Below are 25,072 nucleotides of genomic sequence, written 5' to 3'. Positions count from 1 at the left end.
ATAGTGTCACTTGCAAGTAGAAAACAACCCATTGATCTACTTGCCCCTTTGTCCAATCATTCAGTTTCATTTAATAAAGATCCACCTAGTGCCTCAGGCCTGATCACATCCCAAATATATACCTATCTGCTTTTAATCAGTTTAAATAGGGAAAGAAGTTGCTCAATTGCTTGTCAATGGGTGGTCTTTGGAGGAGGTTTGTATACAAAGAAGAACTCTGCAAGTGTCCCTTAGGTCTGAGTTATAGTTAAAGCGGAGGGTGCTGGCAAGTGTAAAGACACTGATTACTGCAAACAGAAGAGGTGACCTCTGCACTCTGCAATGAACTTTGAGTTCTGGACGTCAAATGCTTTAACTAATTCCTGAGAAACGGACTTTTCTCACTTCATTTCACAGAGCTAGCATTAACTACGCCCCTGCCAGGCCCCTATGGAGGGTGCTGGGGATGGGTGGTGAGTAAGACATAGCCGCAACTTACTAATGAGGTGGGAAATCTGCTCCCACTCATGAAGGAAGCATGTGCCCTGAGGAGGAATGGGTAGGTGGCCCCTCCAGTTCCAGGAAAGGGCATGAACGGAAGGTCAACCCAAATTTTAGGTGCTTCCTTATTTCATCCTCTTCTCCTGGAACTCAGATCACGTTCAATGAACGGCCTCGAACGCTTCTGGTTAGTGAGAACTCTGAAGCCTAGTTCATGATAGAAAAGGGCCAGGCTTATTTTTAACCTATGTAAAGGGCCAAGTCCCCAGACACACATTTTTAAAATACAGAGCTTGGAATAAACAGAAACTTCACTACCAGTAGCACTTTTTTTTTTTTACTTCTCAAAAGTCCTCTATGAAAAAGGCACTAAGAGTTAGGAGCTGAAATGAATGCCTTGGTTCAAATTTCCCTTCTAGAAGAAGGTATGTCTCAATTTACAACGACAGTCACTAAAATGAGCATCTCAGAATGAGTGGTCTTTATCTGGAGATATAAAGGGGTAAACATGAAGCTGCTAGTCACCAAGTTTCTGTCCAGTCATGTGGTCATCTGGGGGGATGAGAGCCCTGGCCAGTGACAGAAAGCCGAGAACATTGGAACCTTTTATACAGAAGCATTATCCAGCATTTGGCTTTGGTGTCAATACTGTCTCACCTTGTTCGATTTCAGAAATAACTGCATGATATCTTTAAAAACAACAGAAAGACTTGGATAAAAACATGGCTGTTCAATATATAACTGAATTTGACCAGGGCTGGTCTTTCATGTGGGCAAAGTTGGGAGCCACCTGTGTGGAAAGTGATTTGAAGAGCATCTAAATAATCTCCCTTGATGGTGGGCAGTGGTTTCCACTAGATCTGCTATTTTGGGTCAAGTCATATATCTAAAGATTCCTTGCTGAAATAAAAATATCTCCCCTGGAAGGAGCAGTACATTAACATATTAGTGCCTATTAATTTGTGATCACTTGTCCATAAGCGTCTGAGGGAATCAGATGGGTGGAGATGCAGTTTGCATTTCTATCACTAACAGATTAGAGAGCAGGATCATAGCTGATTCTTTACAGGGCTTGTTGGCCTAGAGAGATGGACTTAGATTCCTTCTTGGAAACTGAGTGCCCAGACTGTTGAAAGTTGAGAACTATAAATGCTGGATATTTATTCTATGGATGAGATGGAGAGCCTGACTTCTCCTTTGGCCACTCAGATGATGAATTGGTTGGAAGCTAAGGCAGAAAGATGGCAAGGAACCCAGATGCCGAGGGCATCTTTTCTCTAAAGGCAATCTCTTCCTTGATGCCCTGAGAAGTGAAGCTTGATCGTCGGCTCACCTACAGACAATGTCATGAGAACATACCCTCTGGGGCATGAAACGTGCTCCACTGAATGGATTTAGGAAGAATGCTAGAGAGGAAGCTAGTTTTCTGACTTTCTAACTTCACTGTTACCAGGTACTGTGGATCAAATATGGGTCTTTGGGCCTTCCTGCCCCTTGGATTCTGCTGAGAAGATTCCAAAAGAAAACGAGATTTTCGTGAAAGAGTAATTAACGGCTGCCATTGCAGGTGCCAATAACATAATTACACTTTCAGTATTATCACCAACAGCTACAATGAATTGTATAGAATCCGTCTCCCCAAAACAGCTATTCTTGGTGGCAACTTGCTTGAATGGTGCTTAGTAGGATAATTTCTACGTCTCAAGGGAGGTGCACAGTTATTGTCTCACAGCAACCAATGCCTCTGCTGACCTGCCTGGAGAGCAGTTGTTCAGATACTGGGGGGATTATAATAAGCCATTTCCACCATGGGATAATCTCCTGAAACTGGGAATCACATGAATCATGCTGGAGGTGGAGCACTAGATCTAAGCTGTTGTGAAGATTGGTATTCCTTGGTATATTTGGGTTTGCAAACCCTCTGAGGGTTTATTCCCTACGATTTGGGAATCCTCCATTAAACACCAGGCAGTGCTTTGAAAGCATGGCTGCATGGGTCAGCTGGCCAGCCTTTCTGCAGCTGTGATCAACAGAGAGGGTAGACTCACAGCACACGATCCACTATACAACCAATGATTGTCTCCGGTCAGTTCCTCAGATTGCTTAAAACAAGTCTCCAAGTGGGGAATCTGCTCCAGGCTGTCCCAGTGTGGTAACACTCATGTGTTCCATAAAGAGAAATTAGATCTCATTTAGCCATCATGATGCAAACATGATACAGCATGTGTGCCCAAAGATGGCTAAACTTATCCACATGAATAAAAAAATGACTCCAGAAGGGGCTTTGGCAAAAGTTGGAGAGTAAGAGCAACTTTAGTTTTGATAAAAAAAAAAAGTCACTAAGGTTAGTTATCAATAAATTCACAAAGAAAACAGTAAGCAAAATCTTCATAGGTATTCCTACCTTTACTCTCTTTTCCTCCCCTCCCTCCCTCCCTTCCCATCCCTGAGGCTGGGAGGAGATATGTAGAGAACCACCACATATAGAATATCTGGCCCTGCTCCTTGACGCCTCTGTCTTGGGTCTTTTTATGCAGCATGATCGACTGAGTGGCATTAGAGCAAAGCTCCATGTGAGGGAATGAAGAATGAACTTGGGCAGAGATGGAGAAATCTGCCTAGTTCTGAAATCTTTGGTCACCCAAAACAGCTTTGACGTTGTCCCAGGGATGGGTCTTTGCGATGTCCTGTCGTGATTGTCAGCAGCAGGAATGGCTGGCCTCTCGTGAGACCTGCTAAGAAAATGCCCAGGCTTCATTCTGGAACTTAGCTGGTAGCCTCATTACTCAAGGGCAGAGAATTCATCAACTGCTATCAATCTTTTATCTCCCCTTTTGGAAGGGGGTTGGCACATCAGGGCAGACATCCTAGGCGGTAGCTGGGGTGTCTGAAGCCGAAGGAGCTGAAGGCATTTCTCATCCCACCTGAACTTCCCCACTGCTGCGGAGTGCCATGTGGAGCCAGTGGGCTGAATCCTGGGTCAGCCAGACTGCCAGGATCCAATTGCCCAGGCTTCCATGTACTCTTGGATGGAACTGAAGAATTTATTTTGCCATTTACTTGTCCAGATGCCCATTTTATTATCTTTTTGCATGTGAGTGGTATAACTAGTATTCATTTTCTCAAAGTACTAATCAGAGTTACGGCTAACAAGCAAAAGGTTTCCTAATTTCCTATCCCACTGACTGAAATCTGGAATCTAAATCTCCCTGTAATCTGGCTCCATCCCATCTGTTACGGCTGAATGTGCCCCCTCCGAAACTCATATGTTGAAGGCCTAACCCCTGTCCCTCAGAGTGTGGCTGTATTTGGAGACAGAGTCTTTAAAGAGGTAATTAAATTAAAATGAGGTCACAAGGGTGGGTTCTAATCCAATATGACTGGTGTCCTTATCAGAAGAAGAAATTTGGACACAGACATGCACTGAGGGAAGATGACGTGAAGACGACTTCTACAAGCCAAAGAGAAAGACCTGGAGCAGATCCTTCCCTCATGGCCCTCAGAAGGAACCCACCCTGCTGACACCTTGATCTCAAACTTCTAGTCCCAGAACTGTGAGAAAACCATTTCCGTACTTTAAGTCACCTGGTCTGTGGTACTTTGTCAGGCAGCCCTAGGTGACTAAGACACTATTCATCCTATTTCCTGTAACTTGTACAGAAACTCTCTGCCCAAGTCGGGCTGCCTTCCTCATTGTTCCCTGAATGTGCCATCTTTATTCCAACCTTTGGGCTTTTGTATTTATGATGTCATACATCTACCCTCTCCCTGGAGTGCCTGTCTGCCTCCCCTTCACGTATTCCAGGGGTCAGCAAACTACAGCCCTTGGGCCAAATCCAGACTGTCACCTGTTTTTGTAAAGAAAGTTTTACTGGAACACAACCACGCCATTTGTGCATATGTTATCTGTGGCTGCTGTCACCCTGCGACAGCAGAGTTGAATAGCTGCAGCAGAGGCTCTACGTGGTCTGCAAAACCTAAAACATTTGCTATCTGGCCCTTTAGGAAAAAAGCATGCTGACCCCTGAGTGATTCCACTCTCATCCACTCCTGGAAGCTGAGTTCTAGTTTGCGGAGGCTTTTGGGACCACCCAGTGCCACTGAGTCCCCTTTCTGAACTCCTGGACCACTGGGATCGGGGAGAATTTTACATAGAAACCTGAAGTCAAGTTTTAGATCCACCTTCTCATAGCCGTGTAACTCTGGGTAAGTTTTTTAACCTTTCTGAGCCAAGGTTTCCTATGTGTAAAAAGAAGATAATGATACTATTTTTAGTTCAATAGTTTGGCGTAAAGATTAAGTGAAATAATATTTATAAAATAACTTTGTAAAATGGTAACTGCTATGAGTATTTGCTTATATTACCAACTAATTTTAATCTGTTTTTCTTATAGTTTGCTATATAAGTAATAGATTTATCTCCCTAACTAAATTATAACTTTCTCAAGGCCAGAGACTTTGTATTAGAATTCTCTGGACTCCCTTTCAGATCCTAGTGGTATTGGATATGGCACTATAATAAGAACACTCTATATCTTCATGGAGGTTTAAGGATATTCCCATATGCTGGACATCTTGGGGGTTTGCCCTTCAGACGCACTCTCCCTTCCTCTCTCTCATGCCCTGTACTCCAGGAGGCTGACCTTTGGAAACCACACCAACAAGCTCTCCTACGCTAGGGCTTCCCACTGGGTTTGGCCAATAGGCAGCACTGGCAGGAAGTCCATGCGGCCTGAGGAGAGTGAGGCTGGAGCAGTCGCTCTCCTGGCGCCCGCATGCAGGGTTGGTGCAGACTGGCTGCGTCCTGTTGCTGAAGGCACAGGTCTGTCAATGGCCCTCTCCTCATAACCACCCTCTCTGACTCCTGGAAACTGCTTCCTCGCTTTGTCCCTTCAGGCCTGTAGTGGTAACAGCTCCCCACGAGCACTAGCCCCAGGGTCCTGCACATCCCTTGTCCACTTGCTTAAACCCTATCTGCATCTTTATTAACATCTCCTTAGATCATTCACTTTATGAGTCCCTCTGTTTTCTTTCGGGACCCTGACCGATACACCCCCCCGGTGCAGGCAAGGTGGGTTGTATTCTCCCATCGTCAGGTGAAGGAATAGACCCGCAAAGTTGAAGTTAGTTGTCCAGGGTGGGAACTAGTAAATGGAATAGAATGACTGGCCTTGAGTCCAGGGCTTCCTGGCTACATCAGGCAGCCTCCAGAATCACTCTGCTCAAATACACATCTGCAGGTTGAATCACTGATAAGAACTAGTGACGCAGGGTATTACAGTGGGATTGCTTTAGTCCCATGGCAGAACAGAGCTGAACATTCTGGTTGTGGTCACCACCCCAAGAGACTCCCTTGGGAGGAACTATGTTACATTTCATCTAATTTAATTTTCTCTTGCAGAAAAAATAACTTGGAAAGTTATTCCTTACTGATTTTCTACAGTTTGACAGATCAAGCACATGGCCACATGGAGTCTCAAGCTGATGGGTGAAAGAGCTCTTTCTGTGTCTTCACCCAACCCAGAGTCTTAGGAATCTCCCCAGTACTGTGAGTCTAGGAGATGCCAGACAGTCCTTGCCTTGGCCTTGCCACTAACTAGCTCCAAACACTTGACAAGTCACATGAGGACTTGGGTCTCATTTTCTTTTTTGTGTGAGGAAGATTAGCCCTGGGCTAACATCCGTGCCCACCTTCCTCTACTTTATATGGGACGCCGTCACAGCATGGCTTGACAAGCGGTGTGTCAGTCCGCGCCCAGAATCCAAACCTGCGAACCCTTGGGCCGCTGAAGTGGAGCGTGCACACTTAACCACTACACCACTGGGCCGGCCCCTGGGTCTCATTTTCTTCGTCTCTCATGTGAACAAATTGATCTAGATGATGTATTATAGGTCTCTTCTAAGGGAAAGAGAGGGGGTAGGAAAGGAGACAAGTAGGCTGTAGAAAAAAAGAGGAGAGAGACGGTGAGAGAGAAAGCAGAATGGTACTCAGCCATGGCGGCCTGTCTGGGTTGCAAGGTCATGGAGAAAGGTGCCACCAACCTTCCTAACAAACTTCCTGCCGGCCCAGGCCCAGCGTGGCCTTCTCCACACAAGCCATTAAAACCTGGTTGATTTTAAGCCATCAGAAAATAAATATAAAACAAGATTAAATATTAAGAAGCCAAACAAAGTGGCCTTATTAAAAAGGCACAATATAAGCACGATGTGCCATCATAATAATTATTATTACTGCTATAAACTGAGAAGAGGCAGAAATGCCTCCCCTTGATCTGCAACCATAATCCAGAGGAGAAAACCAGGGTCGCTGTGCTCGCAGCGGGCCATAAACACCCAGAGCTCCCAAGCAGAAAACTTCTCTCCACAACTGTGGTGCCACTGAGTCAGCCACCTGAGCTACTGCGGGGGTTGGGGGAGGTGGGCAGCGCAGGAGGGCCAGGGCAGGGCAGGACGTCCAGCTGCCTTGCACCGACGTCTGAACTTCGGCAGGGTCCCTGTCCCTTCTCATACCCACCCACCTGCATTAGGGATGCCAGGGCCACGTGGAACATCCTCAGGCCCTTGGGACATCTGATCACACAGGAGGGGTTGGACACCCCCCAGGAGAAAACAGCTCACTGCAACCACTAGGGACGAGACAGCGGTCTTATAGATGTGGATGGGGACTCCTCTGGAAGCCAGTTCTTCTAGGCACAAAACTACTTCTAGGTTGGAGAGAGAACACTGTTCTAGTTCTCAAGGCCAGGCTCAGCAGTAGACGGTTTCCCATGTGCAATCATATGAAAGGGACAAAGAATGATTGTGCCCCCAATCCCTCTCCAATCCAGTCCAGTGATGTCATTTCTTCATTTTGAGGCCTTGTCCCCTCAGAGCGCAACTACTCGTGGGATGCACAATAGTAATGTCAGCCATTTCTATCTTAGTAATAATAATAGTTTGTTTTTTTATCCCTCACTATTTGCTGGCTACTCTTCCATGTACTTTATGTATATTAACTGATTCAAGCCTCACAAAAACCCTACGAGGGATTATATGTCCCCATTATATTTCCCCATTTTACAGATCAAGAAACTGAGGCTTAGAGAAGTAAGTTGCTTATTCAAAGCAAGCAGCTAATAAGATCCAGCATTTGAGCCCGGGTAGGTGTTATGTTATGTCTCTCTTCTTAGCCATTGTGTATATTGAGTGAATTCCTAACCACGAGAGAGGACAAGAGAGCCTGAGGATGTGCTTGGGTCACTGACAGGAGGAGAAGGACAGAAAGTGCAGGGAGGCCCTGGGGAGAAGCTGCTGACTTTATAATCCACCCAGGGCCTCCCTGCAGCTCTTCTGGGTGAAGATGGGGAGGCAGTAAGCAGAGTGGTGTGGTTAGGGGCCCGGGCTGTGGAGACACGTGGCCTGAGCTTGAATCCTGTGTGACCCTGGATGTGTTACTTCACTTCTCTGTGGCTTAGTTCCCCACTGCAAAATGGAGGTCTGAATCATAGCTTCACTGCAGGACTTAGAAGGGGTAGGCCAGCCCTTCACTTTACAGGTGAGAACGTTAAGGTGCAGAGAGGGTCAGTGACTTGCCCAGGGTCACACAGCCAGTCAGTAGTAGAGGTCCAGTCCTCTTTCCACCATTCAGCGCTGCCTCCTTCTCTCACTTGTCTTTTACTCACATCATGGAGAGGCTGAAGGCCACCTTGGTCATTGTAGGCCCAGGGCTCCCTCCCTTGTCTGGGATTCAAATATTCCCCTGTGGATGAGTTTTACACTTTGTGTCCTGTTCTCTGCTGTTTACAACAGCTACACAGAGCTCACGACTCACTCTCATCCCCTTTTTGCTCTTGGGCTCTGTCTCTCCTTTGCTGCTTTCTGCGCCTCACGATAATTTTGGCCCAGGTGAGATTTCCTGCAAGGAGGCCCAGCGTGATCCTGAAGGAGTGGGTGCCCACGGAGGAGGGCCGTCATGAGCAAGGAGCTGTGCTTCTCCGGAAGGGTCTCAGCTTTGTCTTCCCTTCCAGCATGCAAATGAATTGCTGCCTTAAATTTCCAGGCTGCCTCCACTGGCGGCATTCACGTGAAGTGAGTCGCCTTAGCTCCCAACCCACGGCGCCTCCTCAGCGCTGTTGTCTTGGGAAGGGGTTTATAGGCAGCTGGCAGAAGATCCATCAGCTTGCCCCCTTTTGCGGTGAGTCCTTCACTGTCATTAATCTCCCAACTCTGCCTGCTGGATGCTTGCCGTCATCGTTTTCCTCCTTGCCCTGGTGAGGATGCAGTCCTTGGTCTATCCCGCTACCTGAATCGCCCACATCTTCCCCGGGGAGGCCCTTCAGCAGGAGTGCTTCACACATTTCTAGGCCCACCGTTCTGGGCTGTCCCCTCCCCTGGGTCAGTCAGGCCCTGTGAGGACAGATGTTCAAAGCTCAGGACCACGTTCAGAGAGGGACAGCAGCCAGGGGGAGAGTTCTGGGGCCGTGAAGGGCCGTGCATCGTGTTCTAAGAAGAAACTGGAAGGGTTGACTTTGGATAAGGCAGGTTAGGAGACCTCATCCCATCTTCAAAGTCTTCTGCTCTGGGAGGCAGACATGGCCTGCCTGGAGCAGTTCTACAAGGAACAGGCACCAAAGAATGGGAATTGGAGGGGCAAACACTTTGCTCTAATGTAAGAAACATTTCCAAAATGGTCTGGCTTGAGAGACTGGGAGTTGCTCATCACTGGAAGTTTTCAAGCATTTGCTGGGGATTCAAGAGGAGGTTCCTAAGATTTCTTTTGCCTTAGGAAAAATAAACTGACCTTTACAAGCAAGGAGTGCTCCGACTGATGAAACCCCACGTTGCTGACTGTTTGTGACGGGGAGGGGACTGGGCCCAGAGTGGAGGGTCCTTCAAGCCCTTACTTCTCTCCCCTGCTGGAGGAGTCTTCCCGCGGCACCACTGTCACCATATCGCACATTGTCACTCACCACATAGAACACTCGGCCTGTCTCCCAGGGCCTTTGTAATTTAGTTTTGCTCTATCCATTCAACCTCCTTTCCATTTCTACCCAGATTCGCCCTCAGATCCAGGCATGAGGCTCTACTCTCAGCCTTCAGGAGATGCCACACCTGGTCAGCTTGGTCTGACGCCATTTTATGGAGGGCCTAACACATTCAAGGCACCTGCCGGGTACCGGGCACCCACTTGTCCCTGGTCTTTGCCCTGCTGGGTGCTCCTCTCCTGCACAGACCCTCTCTCCCTCCAAGTCCTACTGCCTTCGTGGAGCCGCCTTGAACTGCGCAGTAACACAGCGCTCTTCTTCCAGAAACGGGCACTGCTTGCCCCGTGTAGTTCAGCACTCTGGTAGACACACAGTTCTTTTTCTGCTCGTTAGAGAAGAGTGCAGCCCATCTGCTGTTAAAGCACTTGTATGAAGTTAGCTCATTTAACCCTCACAACCGCCGGTGAGAGAGCCGGGGAAGGTGTCTTCCCTCACAATTTGAGGACCAGGAGACGGAGGTTGGGACAAGGAGGCAGGTCTTCTCTGTCCTCTGCTTCCCCGGCCAAACACGCCTGTCACTCTTGCTCAGGAACTGGGGGGAAGAGCCGAGGCTCTCCTTGTCCCGCCTCACGACTCCACCCGCCCTTTCCTGCTTTAGTCTCCCGTGTTGTTCTTTCCTTTCCACAGAAGCCCCCAGAAGGCACGGCACCTTCTGCGGCAGCAAGCTGACTTCCCTGGGAAAGCAGATGGGACGTGCCGCAGGGCTGGGGCAGGACTCGTAAGTTCTGCTGGAGGCACGGGAGGCGGTCCGCAAACGCCGCTGGCCCTAGAGTGCACACACCTCCCTCAGCTTTCTTCTGCTGCTCCTTCTTCACCTCCAGAGGGGCGTGCATGAGCGTCTCGGGGATGGGGCCAGGGTCAGCACTGTTTCATCAGAGCAGGGCTGGAACACACACAGTCAGTCGCCCACTCAAGCCTCCTTCCTCCCTCCTGTGCTATTTCAGGGAAGGGCCAAGACTCGGTCCCTGGCGGGCAGCGGTTTGCTCAAGCCCACAGCAGCTGGGCTGAGTCTGAGTCAGGCACAGAGAAGGAGAAACAGACCCCAAACCAAATGCGCAAGCGAACAGACGGATTTTAAGGCCGGACAGTGTCACTTTTACTACTCTATTGAGCAGCCTCTCCCTCTAGATTCTCCCTCTCAAGACTGACTCTGAATCAAAGATATTATTCAGCCTTCATCCCTCCTCCCTCTCTCCCTAATCTTAGAACTCTTGCATAATCTCTCAGGAGAGCTGGGCTTGCTGGAGAGGCTGATTGTCCTTCCTTTGGAAGAGAGAAATGGTTTTTGAAACCTAGACGCCAGGGACCACCATCGTCAACAAGCAGAAGGCCTGGAAGTGTGAATGCTAAAGCTCCAGAAAGCGACCTTAAAAGGGAGGCCTGACCTCAGGCTCACCTGGGCCTTACTGCCCGGGGTACCTCTCAGTTCCCGCTTCCCTTCTGAGTCCTAGATTCTGTAGGATACACGCTCACAGAACGCGGGCTCAGTGGCCCAGGAAACGCAGAAGGAAGGAGGGACACAAAGGGTCTGGTTTTCTGATGGAGTCACGGTCATGGAGGGTGGGATATGGACCAGGCTTTCATGTAAGGAAGGGATTGTCGGCTGTGTGGAGTGCACGATGAGCAGGTGTCGGTGGGTCTGTATAGTGGGGGCATGGGGACCTTGGGCAGATTCAAGCAACTCTATTGCTTTTGCTGCTTGCATTGCAGGAGAACCCTTATCTGATGGTTAGCTAAAAAGGTGTGAAGACAGGGTATTTGCCTGATTTGGGGAAAACAGAAAGGAGAGAGTGGCCTATTTTTATTCCAATAATACTGTGGGAGAGTGAATCTCCTTGTAGATGGGAGGGATCAAGCACAGAGGTCAGCACTGGTGAGGAAAGAGGGGCTGCACTGGTGGGGTTGGGGGTGTGGGAAGGAGAGAAACCAGCAGAGAGGTGTCATGGAAACTGTATATGCCAGAGTCCACCCCAGCACTTACTCAGGGTTTGGGAAGGGCACATTGTTTTAACAGCTCATTGCCTCCCTCATAGGTTACTGGGAGGACCGATGACAAGAGGTGGGTGATGGTCTTAAAAGCACACCCCTCACGGAAATGTAAGGCAGGAGGGAGAGTAGAGACAGAGAAACAATTAGAGTGAGTAATTACCCAGGTGAGGATAATTAACAGTGCCATTGGGAGGACGCTGTTGCACCCACAACACCTCAGACCAGTGTGTGGAAGTTAAAGAGCTGCAAGTGTCAGCTTAGGAGAAGGAAGAGTTTTCTAACAACTGGAGTTGCACAAAAATGGAAGGGGTTTCTTGTGACCTGATGAGTTCCTTCCACAGAGTGTTCAAGGAAGGGGGAAAGACTCTGTATTGGAGATGCTGTAGAGGAGTTGCATGCATAGATGAGGACATGAGGGAAGCAGGAAAGAGCCTCTGGGACACCTCCCTGTGCTGAGATTGTACTGTTGGATGCTTTCAGGCTTATCAGGATGTTGGCTCTGGGAGAAGAGCAGAAGAGGATGGGCCACGAAGAGGTCTGCTGCTGGATGCTGGCAGGAGCTGTCCAAAGTTCTTACATAGAGGACACTTTTTCTCTTGTACCCACCTGCTGCCCAGCAAAGATGGGGAGAGCCAGCGTCTGCAAAAGGAGGACATTCTCTCCCCGGCCCAGCCACCCTCAGTTCTGGAATATAGGACTCAAAGATAAAGACAGAGCTAGAGCGGGCTCCAAGGCATGAGAATGCTCAAGGATTTATAGAAAACTAGAGATTATTTGGGTATTACTTTTACATAGTAGGAAATGGAGGCCCAGAGAGGTCACAGAGCCAGTTGGTATTAGGGCTGAGACTAGGAATCAGGTCTCCCAACTTCCTTTCCAGGGTCTTCTTCCCCATCCACCTCCCCTTGCTTTCACCAGGTATTTTGGGGGGCTACCTTGTTCTTTGTGCTCACCTCTTTCCTACCTGACAAAAGAGAAAGAGAGGGGCTTTTAGAGTCAGACAGACCTGGGTGTGAGTCCTGTCTAGGCCTCCTATTGGCTGTCTGGCCTTGGGAAAATTATCTGAACCTCATCTTTCTCATCTAAAAAAATGAAGACAATAATACCAATCTTGGAGGGTTGAGTGAGGATTAAAGATAATATAAGTTTGAGGGGGTGCTTAATAAGTGGCAGCTGTCATCGTAATAGTCAATAATAATTCTCAGTGTGTAGAATGCCTGGACACTGTAGATATTTATTGAGGAATGAAAAAGCAAAACACAGGCCAAAGAGAAGACCCTCAGGATCACTGGCTTTGCATCTAAAAGGTCATCTGGAGTCTGAACACTTATTGGTGATGATATACATGTTCTCAGGGCCAATCCCCAAGGATGGTCACAGCCAACCTTGTTCCCTTCGGGGCCATCAACTTCCCAGATGTCTTCATCATTGCTGTCATTCTCTTCATGAAATATTCATGAAGTTCCTACTGTGTGCCAACAGTAACTTACCCAGGACCTGGTCTTGAGAAGACAATTTGTAAAAATCTTTGACTATGATTAATCATGAAAAAATATTTAAGCACAACTGGAAAAAAGATAGCTACATTAACCTCCCTTTTGTGCCTCTTTAATTCTTTTTCTTTTTTTAACTCTAAACTAAAGACCTTCCAGAGATTGTGGTCTGCTCTCGTAACTCACTCTCTGCCACATCAGAAAAGGTTATCTGTGACCAACTGGGCACCATGTTGGTCCCTCTAGCCTTACTCTGGATGTTTCAGTGGGGTCAAGGTGAAATCACATGGGCCATGGGCCCTTTTAGGATGGCCACTGCTACAGACTTTTGTAGCTTATTTGGAAAGAATTTTTGCTTCTACGAACCAGTGATACTAGTAACAGGGTGACACGGGGCCTCAGCTCCAGTTTCGTTTTAAATAGATTTTGGTCTGTTTTAAACATATTTTTTAATATGCAACAATTGGGTTAGTCTAATGACAAATGTCATCCCCTACCATTGCCAGAGCAACATGCCATTTCCATTAGGAGTAATGTTTCCTGGCTAGATTAAGGCATGGAAAATAATTTTTGGTCATCAACAATTCCCTTCAGTTTCACTGATCTGATTAAACTTAGCAACGGAAAGAGGAATTTACAAATTAGATGCTGTTCTTTATTTATTACCAAAATGGTTGCTTTCCACTACATCCAGGAGATACAGCTGAGATCTCATTAAGTCTCAGCTTGTGATAACATTTACTCCATAAATCTCCATCACAGCCAGTGAATGAAATGAGCATTATGCCAAAGACCACATAATGGATGAAATCAAACCTCTGCCCCCTTGGAAGAGAGTTGACCTTTTCAAGCCTTAAATATATTCAGCTTTCCGGTCCTAAAGAAGCAGCTAGGAACGTGTTCTTGGCACTCTCTTAACCATTTCCCGACTGCTACGCTTAGCTGGCTAGCTGGCCTCACTGAGACAGAAATAAAATAAGGATATTTCCGACACTTCTCTGGATATATTTGAAGAAGAAAGGGGAGAAGAGGTGAACACACAAAGAAAAACATTGTAGAATAGTCCTGTCTTCTCCCAGAAGCTGTAAAGAGCTGGTGACAGACAAGAAAAGGAAGAGGAAAAACCAATTTGTGTGTCTGATTCATTATATATCCTCTGCTGGACCAGATCTGGCCGTAGCTGGTTTTAGATCTGACCTAGTGACAAGGCAGGCCCAAGTCATCTGTTTCCAATGGCAGAATTCCAAAGACTTCCAGGCCAAGACTCCACTTTTCTCCCCTAATTTCCCATTCCTTTCCCCAAAAATATTCATTGACTGCCTACTTGCCAGGATCTGTGCTGGTGCTGGAAGTACAAAACTTCCCACCCTTACAAGGTACACAACCCAGCAGATGGATAAGATGGATAAACTGATACAACAGATCATGTACAATAAGCAGTTTTTATGCAGGCATGGAATAGGTCTTCTGGGAACACAAAGGAGGGCATGAGGAGAGGAGGCGGGGTGGTGAGGGAAGGGACGGTAGAAAGGGAGGAGACGCCTGAGGTGGGTTTTGGAGCGGGGGCATTTCCTAAACCAGGTGGTGAGGCTGGGCTTTCCGGGCAGGGAGGGCAGAATGCACACAGGTGCCAGGAGGGTCTTTGGAAGAACCAGCTGGCTTCCAGGGATCCCGGATCCTGCAGGGACACAGTGTAAATTCCAGGAGTCTGAGGACTGCATGATTCTGGAATCAACTGAATTCCTCCAGGGTCTGATGGGCTGGAATGATCCAGGTTTGGTCCAGACTCCTATGGCTAAAGTGAACATATGTCAACTTAGAACCATAGACATAAAACACGGGGCTGGAAAGGGTCTTTGCAGCTGTCCAATCAGACCCCTCAGTTTACAAACGAGGAAACTGAGAGAGGCAAACTGCTAACTGGTTATTGAGCGGGGCCTGGAAATCAGGAGGCCTGTTTTTCTCAGGCTCTTATCAGTTCCACTACAACACACTATGATTGTTCAGACCCAAAACTCGGGCACCTGACAGGAGAGAAAGACGAGGGTCATTCATCTCATATTGCTGTACTCTCAACTCATCTAATCAACAGGTATGACTTAATGGATTAACAGATTAATCCATTAAGGGATTATAATTAGTGGAAATGATTTTATACCATCTAACAACTTTTACTGAAGCTTGGGATCTTCTTGATGAAAACCTAGGGCACTCTGCCTGATCAGCAGCAACTGACAGCCACAACTTCCAGTCATGGAAGAACGGCAGAGATAGCCGTGGGTTGAGGGGGCTAGGACCCCCCACCACTGCCGTTACTTTTCATGTCAAGCAGATGCTCTCGCCTCAAGTGTTCTCCCCACGGGATCTATCTCTTGGCCTCTGCCGGGCATAGCAAACATGCCAAGCTTCTAGCCAGAGCTGGACCCAGCTGACTGAAGCAAATACGAATAAATACAGTGAGACTCTAATTCTGAACATACCCGACAAAAAAAGGGTCCTCAATTTCTTCTTTCCCATATGCATGGTGTGTGTGCAGGTGTGTGTGCGTGTGTGTGTGTTGTTATTTTCAGAGAATTTTTTTTTTTTTATGGTGGGGAAGATTGGCCCTGGGCTAATACCTGCTGCCAATCCTCCTCTTTTTGCTTGAGGAAGATTTTCCCTGAGCTAACTCTGTGCCAGTCTTCCTCCATTTTGTATGTGGGTCACCACCACAGCAAGGCTTGATGAGGGGTGTAGGTCTGCGCCCAGGATCCAAACCACGAACCCAGGCGGTCGAAGCGGAGCATGCGAACTTAACCACTACGCCACTAGGCCAGTCTCTCCAGAAAACTTTTATTAACATAATAGCTGGCCTGATATTGGATACCATTATTACATCTCGTGAGTCACTGAAATGAGATATAATGGTTGGATGGACTGATTTGAAGCTTGGAACTGGGAAGGTAAACAAAGGTTTCTCTCCTTAAAGCTAGCCTGTCAAGCATATAATGAAGGCTTTCACCTGGTCAGTAAGTCGTTGAGAACAGGTCTATTACATGACTCCCAGGGAAAGGCACAGACAAGTCCCAGTGCAGTTGTCATGATTCTTGAACAGCTTTTGGCCTGCATGTTTATTTTCTCTTGACCTCTAATCCCGGAACGCTCGTGTCCCCACACATGAGGCACTCTCTGAAGTCCTCCAAGCAGGACTCAGGGTGTCAGTCAAAACCCTCTCTATGCTCGGCAAATAATTTTTAGAACATGGTTTATGGAGCATCAAAGGCTCCTCTGTCCAGACGTTTAAATAATTTCTTAATATCCTCACTTTTTTCTAAAAAAAAAAACAAACCCCAACACTGAAGAAGCTTATCAAAATTCAAATACATATTTTTGGAAAGGATAAACCTTTAAGCTTCCCTCATCAAAGCCCTGTCTAGTGAATCACACCAGCACATCTTTGCTGGGGATAATTTTGGTCAATCTGATGACCTAACATGAATTAAGTCTAAACTGCAAAGAGTGTATATTTTTATGAATCTGGGTAAATGACTAAATCTTTCTTTTTTTCTCTGAGGCTATCTGGAGATATCATGTGGAATAGGACATTCTACTCTTTTACTCTGGTCTTCCTTGATGACCTTCGCAGGAGATCTTTTATTTCTGGACTATATTTTGAGAATAGGATCTTAAATGCAAACATTTTTCTTGCTCATCGTCTCCTCGGAGGAGGGGTGGTGCTGACTGTCACCCACGTGTTGGTCCTGTTGGTGGATCCAAACTGGGAGCAGGAGGAGGATAGTTTACGGCCTTACAGTGCAGTCCAAGTTTAGGCTTGAAGTCAGATGTTTGGAAACGAACAAAACTGCTTGTTCGGTTCCCAGAGGCCCTTGCCCACTCCCGTTATGTTACCTTTGAGCACGTTCTGTGATTTCTCAGGGGACCGTGTAGAGACCTGCATGTATCTCTAAGAGGAGATGAATTTGTAAGCACGAGGGTGGGGGGTTGGGGGAGGGGGGATCTGCTCTTTTCTGTCTTCAGAAAACAAACCAGGCTTCTAGGAAACAGGGTCCTATGAAAACAGCCCAGACGCTTCTCTTAGCCCCACCGCGCTTACAGGTGGGTAAGGCATGAGTGGAGGATGAGTAGTTCCACAGAGGCTGGGAGACAGACTCAGTGACCTGGGGACCCCTTTGTTCCCCAAGATTTTAGGATTCTGTGATTTTCTGATTGTGATGGAGCCACCCACTTGGCTAAAGGAGGAACCCAGGGCCTAGCACAGGGATATAAGAAGATCATTGCAGTGGACTGAATGCTTCTGTTGTCCCCAAATTCATATGTTAAGACCCTAATCCCCATGCGATAGTATCTGGAAGTGGGGCCTTTGGGAGGTCATTAGGTCACGACGGTAGAGCTCTTATGAATGGGATTTGTGCCTTATAAGAAGAGGTCAGAGAGATGGCAAGTGCTCTATCCATGGTGTGAGGCCACAGCAAGAAGATGGCCCTCTGTAGACCAGGAGGAGGGCCCTCACCAAGAACCTGAGCATGCTGGCACCCTGATCTCAGACTTCCTGCCTCCAGAACTGCGGGAAATGAGCGTCTGTTGTCTGAGCCACGCAGTCCATGGTAATGTGCTGTAGCAGCCCGGACTAAGACAGGAACAACACTCAAACGTACCAGCTCCGCCCGCTCCAGCTTTCCCTCTTCTTCCTGCCTTCAGCCCAGCCCAACACTGACATTTTGCCTTCTGTTTTTAAGAATTCCATCCCTCTCCCCAGGGGACCACCCTTCTACTAAGCAGCTCCCGTAGGGCGATCCTCTGCTGTTCCTGACCAGGCCTCAGGGCTGGCTCTCTCCAACCCGAGGCTCACAGACACGGCGACCACAGCGACTCACAGCCCAGGACTCACTGCAGGTACCACAGTTACTTAAGAGCATGGGATCTTTCCTGTTATAGGGGAGCAGGAGTCTCTTCTGGAAACACTGTAGCTGTCACCAGAGGCACGTGCGTTTCCATTTGACGAAGCAATCCTGAAGGACAGAGCCACCAAAGACCTACGTTTGGGGCTGTTACTCAACTTTTTTTTTTTCATAAGCCACTTAATCATAAGGGCAGGGATTAAATGAGGGAGAGTCACTTGGAATTCTACACGTGGTGCCTTGTAGGGTAAAGGGACTGCTTGTAGGTATGTTTATAGTCACAACGGAAAACAGGCCTTTGAACAGCAAGGGGCAGAGGAACGACAGGGCTTCCACCCTCAGGCACACAGGACAGGCCCGTTCCCAGGAGGACTGGGGTGGGGGGTGTCACTGCTGCAACCCCTCCACAACCTGAGGTCTACAAAAGCACAAGCTATTTATCCCGAAGACTCCTGGGAGGGTGTTCAGGGGTCTGCGAGCTCCCCGGCTCTGTCCCAGTGCAGGCAGGCCATCACTGGAAGACCATTTCTCAATCCGTTCCCCTCCCATGACTCGCGCTTCGGGCCAGATTAGCCCCTGAAATGACTGACCTCCCTGCCTCCAGCTTCTCCCTCCCTCCAACCTATGGTCCACCATCAGGGGCAAGGTGACCTTTTGACAGTGCACTTGGACCTCTGCTCAGATCTCTTTAGTGGCTCCTCCTTATCCATAGGATAAAGTCCACATCTGAGGCCCTTTTGGACCAGGTCTCAGTCTTCCTTTCTAGCCCGATCTTTGGATTCTCCCCTGCACATTCTAAAGTCTTTTCTTCCCTCTCCCTCCTCCTTCCTCCTTCTCCTCCTCCTTCTTCTTCTATTATTTGCTTCTACACTTTACATATGCAGCTCCCTCAGCTTACAATGTCCTTTCCCATCCTTCGACTGCGTGAACTGCTACCAATCTGCGGGCAGCAGAGAACTGCTATGTGTCCACCCCACCCCAGTTGTTTTGCCCCCTGGGCACTTAGCTAGATTGTGTTTTCGGGCCCCCCGGGAGCTGAGGAGAGCTGATAACTGTGTTCCAGCCCATGGAATGTTGATGGGAGCGAGGCCCACACTCCCAGGCCTGGCGTCCACAACACTCCTGCACGCCCCTCCAGGCTCCCTCTCCCTTCCCTCGTCTGTTGGCCACGTGCAGGGGGTCCATGGAGACCTCTGAGCCCCAGGGAGGTAGTACAGCCACTAGAGGGAAGGAGCTCCCTGAAGACTGTGTGGAGGTGAACTCCCCCCATGCCAACACCAAACCCACATTGAACTGTGGGGCAAGAAATAACCTTCACTGTATTAAAGGACTGAGACTTGACTTGGGGGGTGCTTATTCCAACCATTAGCCTACCCTGACTATACAGCACCCCTCAAGAGTCATTCTCTGGGTAGGCAGCCCCTTCCACCCTGTTCCAAACTCTATTCTCTCTCCTATGTATTTCTTCAGTATCTTCTTTATACCTTCAGTTCATAGCTGTAACCTGTTTATTTGTGCATCTGTCTCCCCAACTAGGCCGTAAGTCCCCTTAGGATACGGACCATGTTCATTTATCTTGGTATTCTGAGTACCCAGTTCGTTCTTAAATATGTGTTGAATGAATGCACAAATGTCTCTCTCAAACGAGCAGGACAGCCTGGCATGTGTGTGACTCGGGGAGGTCTCTCCCAAACTGTCCGCTACTCTGAGGCCAGCGATTCCTGTTTCTGGGCTCTTTCCACTGGCCTCCCATGCCATGTACCCCAATGACAGAAATACAGTATGTGGCTAATCTCCCTCCATTACCAGATGATAATTTTCCACATCAGCAAGCAGTGATACAGGCAGGACCTGTCACTCTCTCCTCCACTAACAGCCTTCTGACAGATAATATATCTTGATGTGACACAGGGTTTTTATCCCCAGTGTTATGTGGAAGGAAGGGAGGGGGAGTGGTGGCAGCCAAGGGTGACTGTATTGTGGGTGGCTCTGTTCAGGGGCTGAGCACTGGTTATTGGAGGAAATGGATCAAAGGGAAATTTAGGCTAATTCATCTCTCCTTCAATCCCTCTGCTGAGCTACTTTCAGCTCCCAGGTGTGTTGATCTGTTTGCAAGGCACCAAATTAAAAACAAATCAGCACTTTACTTGGTGCCTGCCCTCGGTGACCCTGAGTGGGCACAGGCAGATCCATTCATCCAAGGGTTTGATGGCTTCAGGTAGGTGACAGGACTTCTCCAAAGACACCACAACTGAACCCCTCAGAGTGAGGCTGTCCCTGGCGAGAGATCCCCTTTCCAGGTCCCCAGAGTGCCAAGGTCCCTGGGAGTCTCCGAGGGTCAGGAGTGACGACACTGTGGCACTGCATAATTCTGCATCATCACAGATAGATTCTACCACACTCCACACGGCGTACATGCCCAGCAGGAGAGTGGATGGTCAGGGAGCTAGAATACCCCATTCCTGGAGCATTCTGGTTGACCACTGCCCTCCTTTAATCAGGCTCTAAGGGAGTCCTGAACTGAGAGGAACTCTGAGAGCTCATATAATTGATATGTCTCCTTGCAAGCAAGACCATCTCTTACACGATCCCAAATGGATGGCTTTGATCTCAGTTATCTTTTCTTTTTGCTTGAGCAAGATAATGCCATAACTTCCTTTCATGCTTCAAACATAGTTCTTATAATCATGAAGCTCATCTTTTCTCCCTCTCTCTCTTTTTTTTTTTTTAAATCAAACTCATGCCCCTGTCTGTTAACATTTAAGGTCAGGTTTTCCTGCCACCCTCTCCCCTCCCCTCTCTTCTCCTCCTTTCCTCCATCCACGCTGCTTTGCATGTTAGACTGAGGGTGATAAATACTATAACAAAGGCGATGAAGAGGCTACTCTGGCTGGGGGATTAGAGGGGCCCTCTTCCAGTTCCCTTTTGGTTGGAGGAGGAGGACAGTCACAACATTACTGAGAGGAGGGATTGTGGTAGAGAGGAGTATGGTACAGAGTCAGCAAATCTGGACTCAAGGCCTATCTGTCTGAGGTTAGGGCAACAAACAAGCTGTACGACATGAACAGATTAACTTCTCTGAGCCTCAGTTTTCCCAACCATAAAATGGAGCTATTAGTACCACATGAGATGATCTTGGAAGGAATAAATGAGATAATCTATGTCCTGCCCCCCTGCATCAAGGAAAAGATATGTCCTCTCTCATGCCCGTGTTCCTGTCCTGCCTCTGCCCTCCAGCCCAGGAGAGTTCACAGAGGGCTGATACGTATTCAACTCATCAGTTGATATGTGTCAACTGTCCAACCTCAGAATCCAAAGAGGGACTCCACACAAGCTACGGAAGAATGACCCCCCTCAAGGGGAGGGCGTGAGACTGAGGGAGATCTTGCCCTCCGCTCCACTGACCATCCAGCTTTCTCCTTTACTGCATCCATAATTCTAACTCCTTCTAGTGGTTCTTCTAGGCCCACTTTTTAAAATTCTAAACCATTCCTACCCATACTACCAATGACAACACACTCTCTGAGGGCCTGCCGTGAGTATGGCTAAGACTAGACAAGGGTAGTTGGCCAACTAGGTAGGAATGTAGAGATATAAACCTTAATTCGCTTGATCCAAAGAGGACTCAATTCAATTCAATTCAATTCAATAGTTTTTGGAGGCGGAAGCCTATTAAATATGAATGGTGTCCTGGACCTGAGTGGGAGAGTGAATAAAAGGTTAGTAAAGCATAGTCTCTGCCTCCCGAGGGCTTTCTACTTGACAGAAGGGCTGGGCCACACCTCTCACTCTGGAGAGGCAGGCAGAAGGTCGAGAGCGCTCTGACAGGGCCTGTTCTGAGAGGGAGGGCCTAGGAGGGCGCTAATGAAGACGTCCTCTTCCTACTGGGCTGACAGACTGGGTAGGAGCAGGTAAGGTGAGGAGGGAAAGGGTGCTCTAGGCAGAGGGCGGAGAGATGAACGGAGGTCCAGAAACAGGAAAGTAGCAGACCTATTTGGAAAACAAGAGTAGTCTGGTTTTGCTGGAGGGGAGTAATGAGTGATATGTTCAAGCTATTGGCAGGGATAGATCAGAGACGCCTGGGACACAGACAGAAGGTGTTGTAGCTATGTAGAGATACGCAAAGCTTTTGAGCAAGGGAATGACATGTCAGCTCTAGAAATACAACTTTGGCTACATTGTGCAGGATGTGTGGAAGTGGGGCTGGGAGGCAGGGCAGGCAGGTAGCTACTAGTCTGGGCAAGAGATGTGGAGAGAAGAGGAGGGAGAGGGACATTGCCGGAGGGCAACTGATACGACTTGGAGACTGAATGCAGGAGTTGATAACTATGGATGGATCACAGAAGAGGGAGGGGGGAAGAGAAAGAGTGAGGAAGAAGGCTTTCTAGCCTGGTAACTGGGAAGAGGCTGAAGCCGCTGGAGAGAGAAGAGGGCTAGGAAGACGCTGGTTTGGGCTGCAACCCTGGCTGGAAGGCAGAGGATGCCCTTCTCCAGGCACTGGAGATGAAGTGGGCCTTTCAAGCTCTACGCCCCCACCCAGGACTCCCAGCCTTGCTTGGTACTTCAAGAGCTAACCGCCTCTTTGATCTGCCCCTGCTGGGAGGCTGGTTGGCCAGGGATTCTGAGAACACGGCTGCTCACTCGTCCGCTTCACACCACGGGAGCGGCCTGGTGGCTCCGTGGGTAATCCAGCGGCTCTCAGAAGCTGCAGCGCTGCCTGGCACAGTACCTGGCTCAGAGCCTTCACACTACACGGGCCCCCTCTTTGCTGGCTCCATTCTCACCACAGATGTTAGGCAGTAAAAGCTAAACCAAGACAAAGGCAGATATCTAAAAAGGGTTTAAGATTCCCTCTTCTGGTACCTTTTTCAGCTGGCATTGACCCTATTCTTCGCCATAAATATAACCATTCGTAGTCTGGTGTTTGCTGGGGGTAATTTTTTGGCCTGGGACACCCTCCAAGGACACAGCCCTGTGTGTGCTGATGTCTGCACCAGCCTGCCTCTTTCTGCTTCATACATCACCACCTCATCACCATGTAGCCCGGGGCTCTACAGGGGGCAGCAAAGCTTCCATCCATCTTGAGAGGGCGCTGTGAACTGGAAGTCTCACTGAGTGAGTGGGGGTGGGGAGGGGCGTAGGGGGCGTAGGTGCCCCCTGGACAAGAACAGGGCCTTTATTAAGACTCGACAGACCAGCCAGGCACCTTTATGCTGACCTAATGCTGGTCGTGGGCAGGCCTGTCAGAATGTCACGTGGCCCTCACCTGTCCTTTCTCCAGAAGCATACAGCCCACTCACTGAGAAGACGCACGGCCTCCTGACAGCTCTGAGTTGGCGAGCTTTACCCAGAGCCAGTTTTGCTGTAAGAAATGAACGACAGCTCACTGAGACTGGGTTGGTACACCTCCTTCTCACTGTATGCTCAACACAGCTCCTCAGGTAGCTCTTCCACTGCTCCCCAGCCTGGGACAACGGCAACCACAAGCTTATGGGGCCAGACAGCACAGCAGCCAGACTGTGCTCCAAAGGCAGACATGCCACCTACGGAAATACTCAGCCTGGGTCCTTGCTATGATCCGATCCCCTGGTACCGTACTGCACATAGTACCAGGTGTGTGGGGCCCCGCCCAGGAGTATTAATTACTACCAGAGCGAGAAGAATCCATGAAGTAGTCTCACTGCAGAGCCCCAGTGGATAGCAACCCCCTCTCATCACCATCGTCCTCAGGGTGCAGCACCCTCTCATGTCTCAAGAGCTCCAACACCTTCTCACGGCACTGCAATTCTCCTCCCTTTGCCACTGTCCCTGCCCCTTTGCTGTTTTCAAATGGCATTTTCTAAGAGTGGAGAATGACTTAGAGCTATTGGAGAGTAGATGTATATATGAAAGCACTTGAGAAGGAAGTCATTAATGATGCCACAAGGAAGTCACCTCTGAACAGACTGAATGAGGAAGCTACTCAAGTCCAGTGACTGTCAGAGCTTCCCTGTTCTATCAGCTCAGGGCAAGAGGGAAGACGCTCTGCCAAACTCGCTCAGAACATGCACTCACCAACTCTTGCAGTCATTGGACTTACACGTGTGACGACATTCCCCAGCCCCGGGCTGTTTCAGCAGGCGGGACAGGAGGGAGATTTACAGGCGGCTGGCTGACCCCTCCTAGTGAGGCCTAGCAGGCATGCAAAGGGGGGGGACACAGAGGGAGAGGCAGGGGTGCTTTTGCCTGGAGGCATCTGAGAAGGCTTCTTTGAGGAACACCGTGGCGTGGTGGAGAGTCCTGTGTGGGGATTCAGGGTCCTGGGTTTGAGTCCTGACATCTCAACCCAGGACTGTGGAGTCATTCCCCATCTTGGGCACCTGTTTCCTCACCTGATCTCTACAGCAATTTTCCAGCACGAAAGTTTTAGGGCTCTGATTAGGATCAGCTGAAAGTTAGTGGGAGGGACAGGAGAGATGTCCAGGGTCTGCACAGAGGTATCTGCTCTTACCAAGTAGCACAGAGACAGGATGGCCCTCTAACACATGATAGCTTAAGAGTGCAATGTAAAAAAAGACTCGAGGAAAAATAATTGCTATGAATTTCTTTTCATGCCATCTGAGCCAGATGCTTGGTGGGATTCTATTACAGAAATCTAGAAGTGTGGCAACCCGTGATCACGCTAAATTCAAGGTAAAAACTGACTGTACTGATTAAATTGTAAAAAAAAAAAAAAGCTTAAATAATCATGCATATGTCCTTGACACGTATAGAATGTAAACCAGGGATATGCAGATTACTGCTTTCAAGCCACATGGGGCCCTTTCGTGGGCAGCCTGCAGCTCCGGTAAGGCCTCCCATTTCTGTCTTTCAGTGATGCACCATCCTAGACTCTGCAGGGCACGCAGCAGTCATGTTGCTCTGTCGGTTAATGATGATTGCAGAAGTGGCTCCCGAGTCACATAACTGAACACCATTGGTGTAAATATTTAATCCTGCTTATCTATGTGGAAATTCAATGTTTTGGTTCCACCGTCTGTCTGTCTTTTATATGCTCATCCACATAAATGTCTGTCTTAGACTGCAAGCTTTAGATGGCTGGGACTGCATTTAAATTGTCTTAATGACATGAGAGAGAGTCCCATATGGACAGATATTTAATAAATGCATTTTTTGATCTTGACGAGGAGAAAGAAAGAAGAAAGTCTCG

General features: G+C 48.4%; 1 protein-coding gene across 3 annotated transcripts in view; it reads right to left on the bottom strand.

The window, feature by feature from the left end:
* The window catches only part of CACNA1C (calcium voltage-gated channel subunit alpha1 C), a 714,534-nt gene that overhangs the window by 150,505 nt on the left and 538,957 nt on the right, over positions 1-25,072 (bottom strand). The gene's annotated exons all lie outside the window — the stretch shown is intronic.

This window comes from Ceratotherium simum, chromosome 17, assembly GCF_057802395.1.
Source record: "Ceratotherium simum simum isolate JZ-2026a chromosome 17, ASM5780239v1, whole genome shotgun sequence".
Taxonomy (NCBI): Eukaryota; Metazoa; Chordata; class Mammalia; order Perissodactyla; family Rhinocerotidae; genus Ceratotherium; species Ceratotherium simum.
This window is presented reverse-complemented; position numbering and strand designations above follow the sequence as displayed.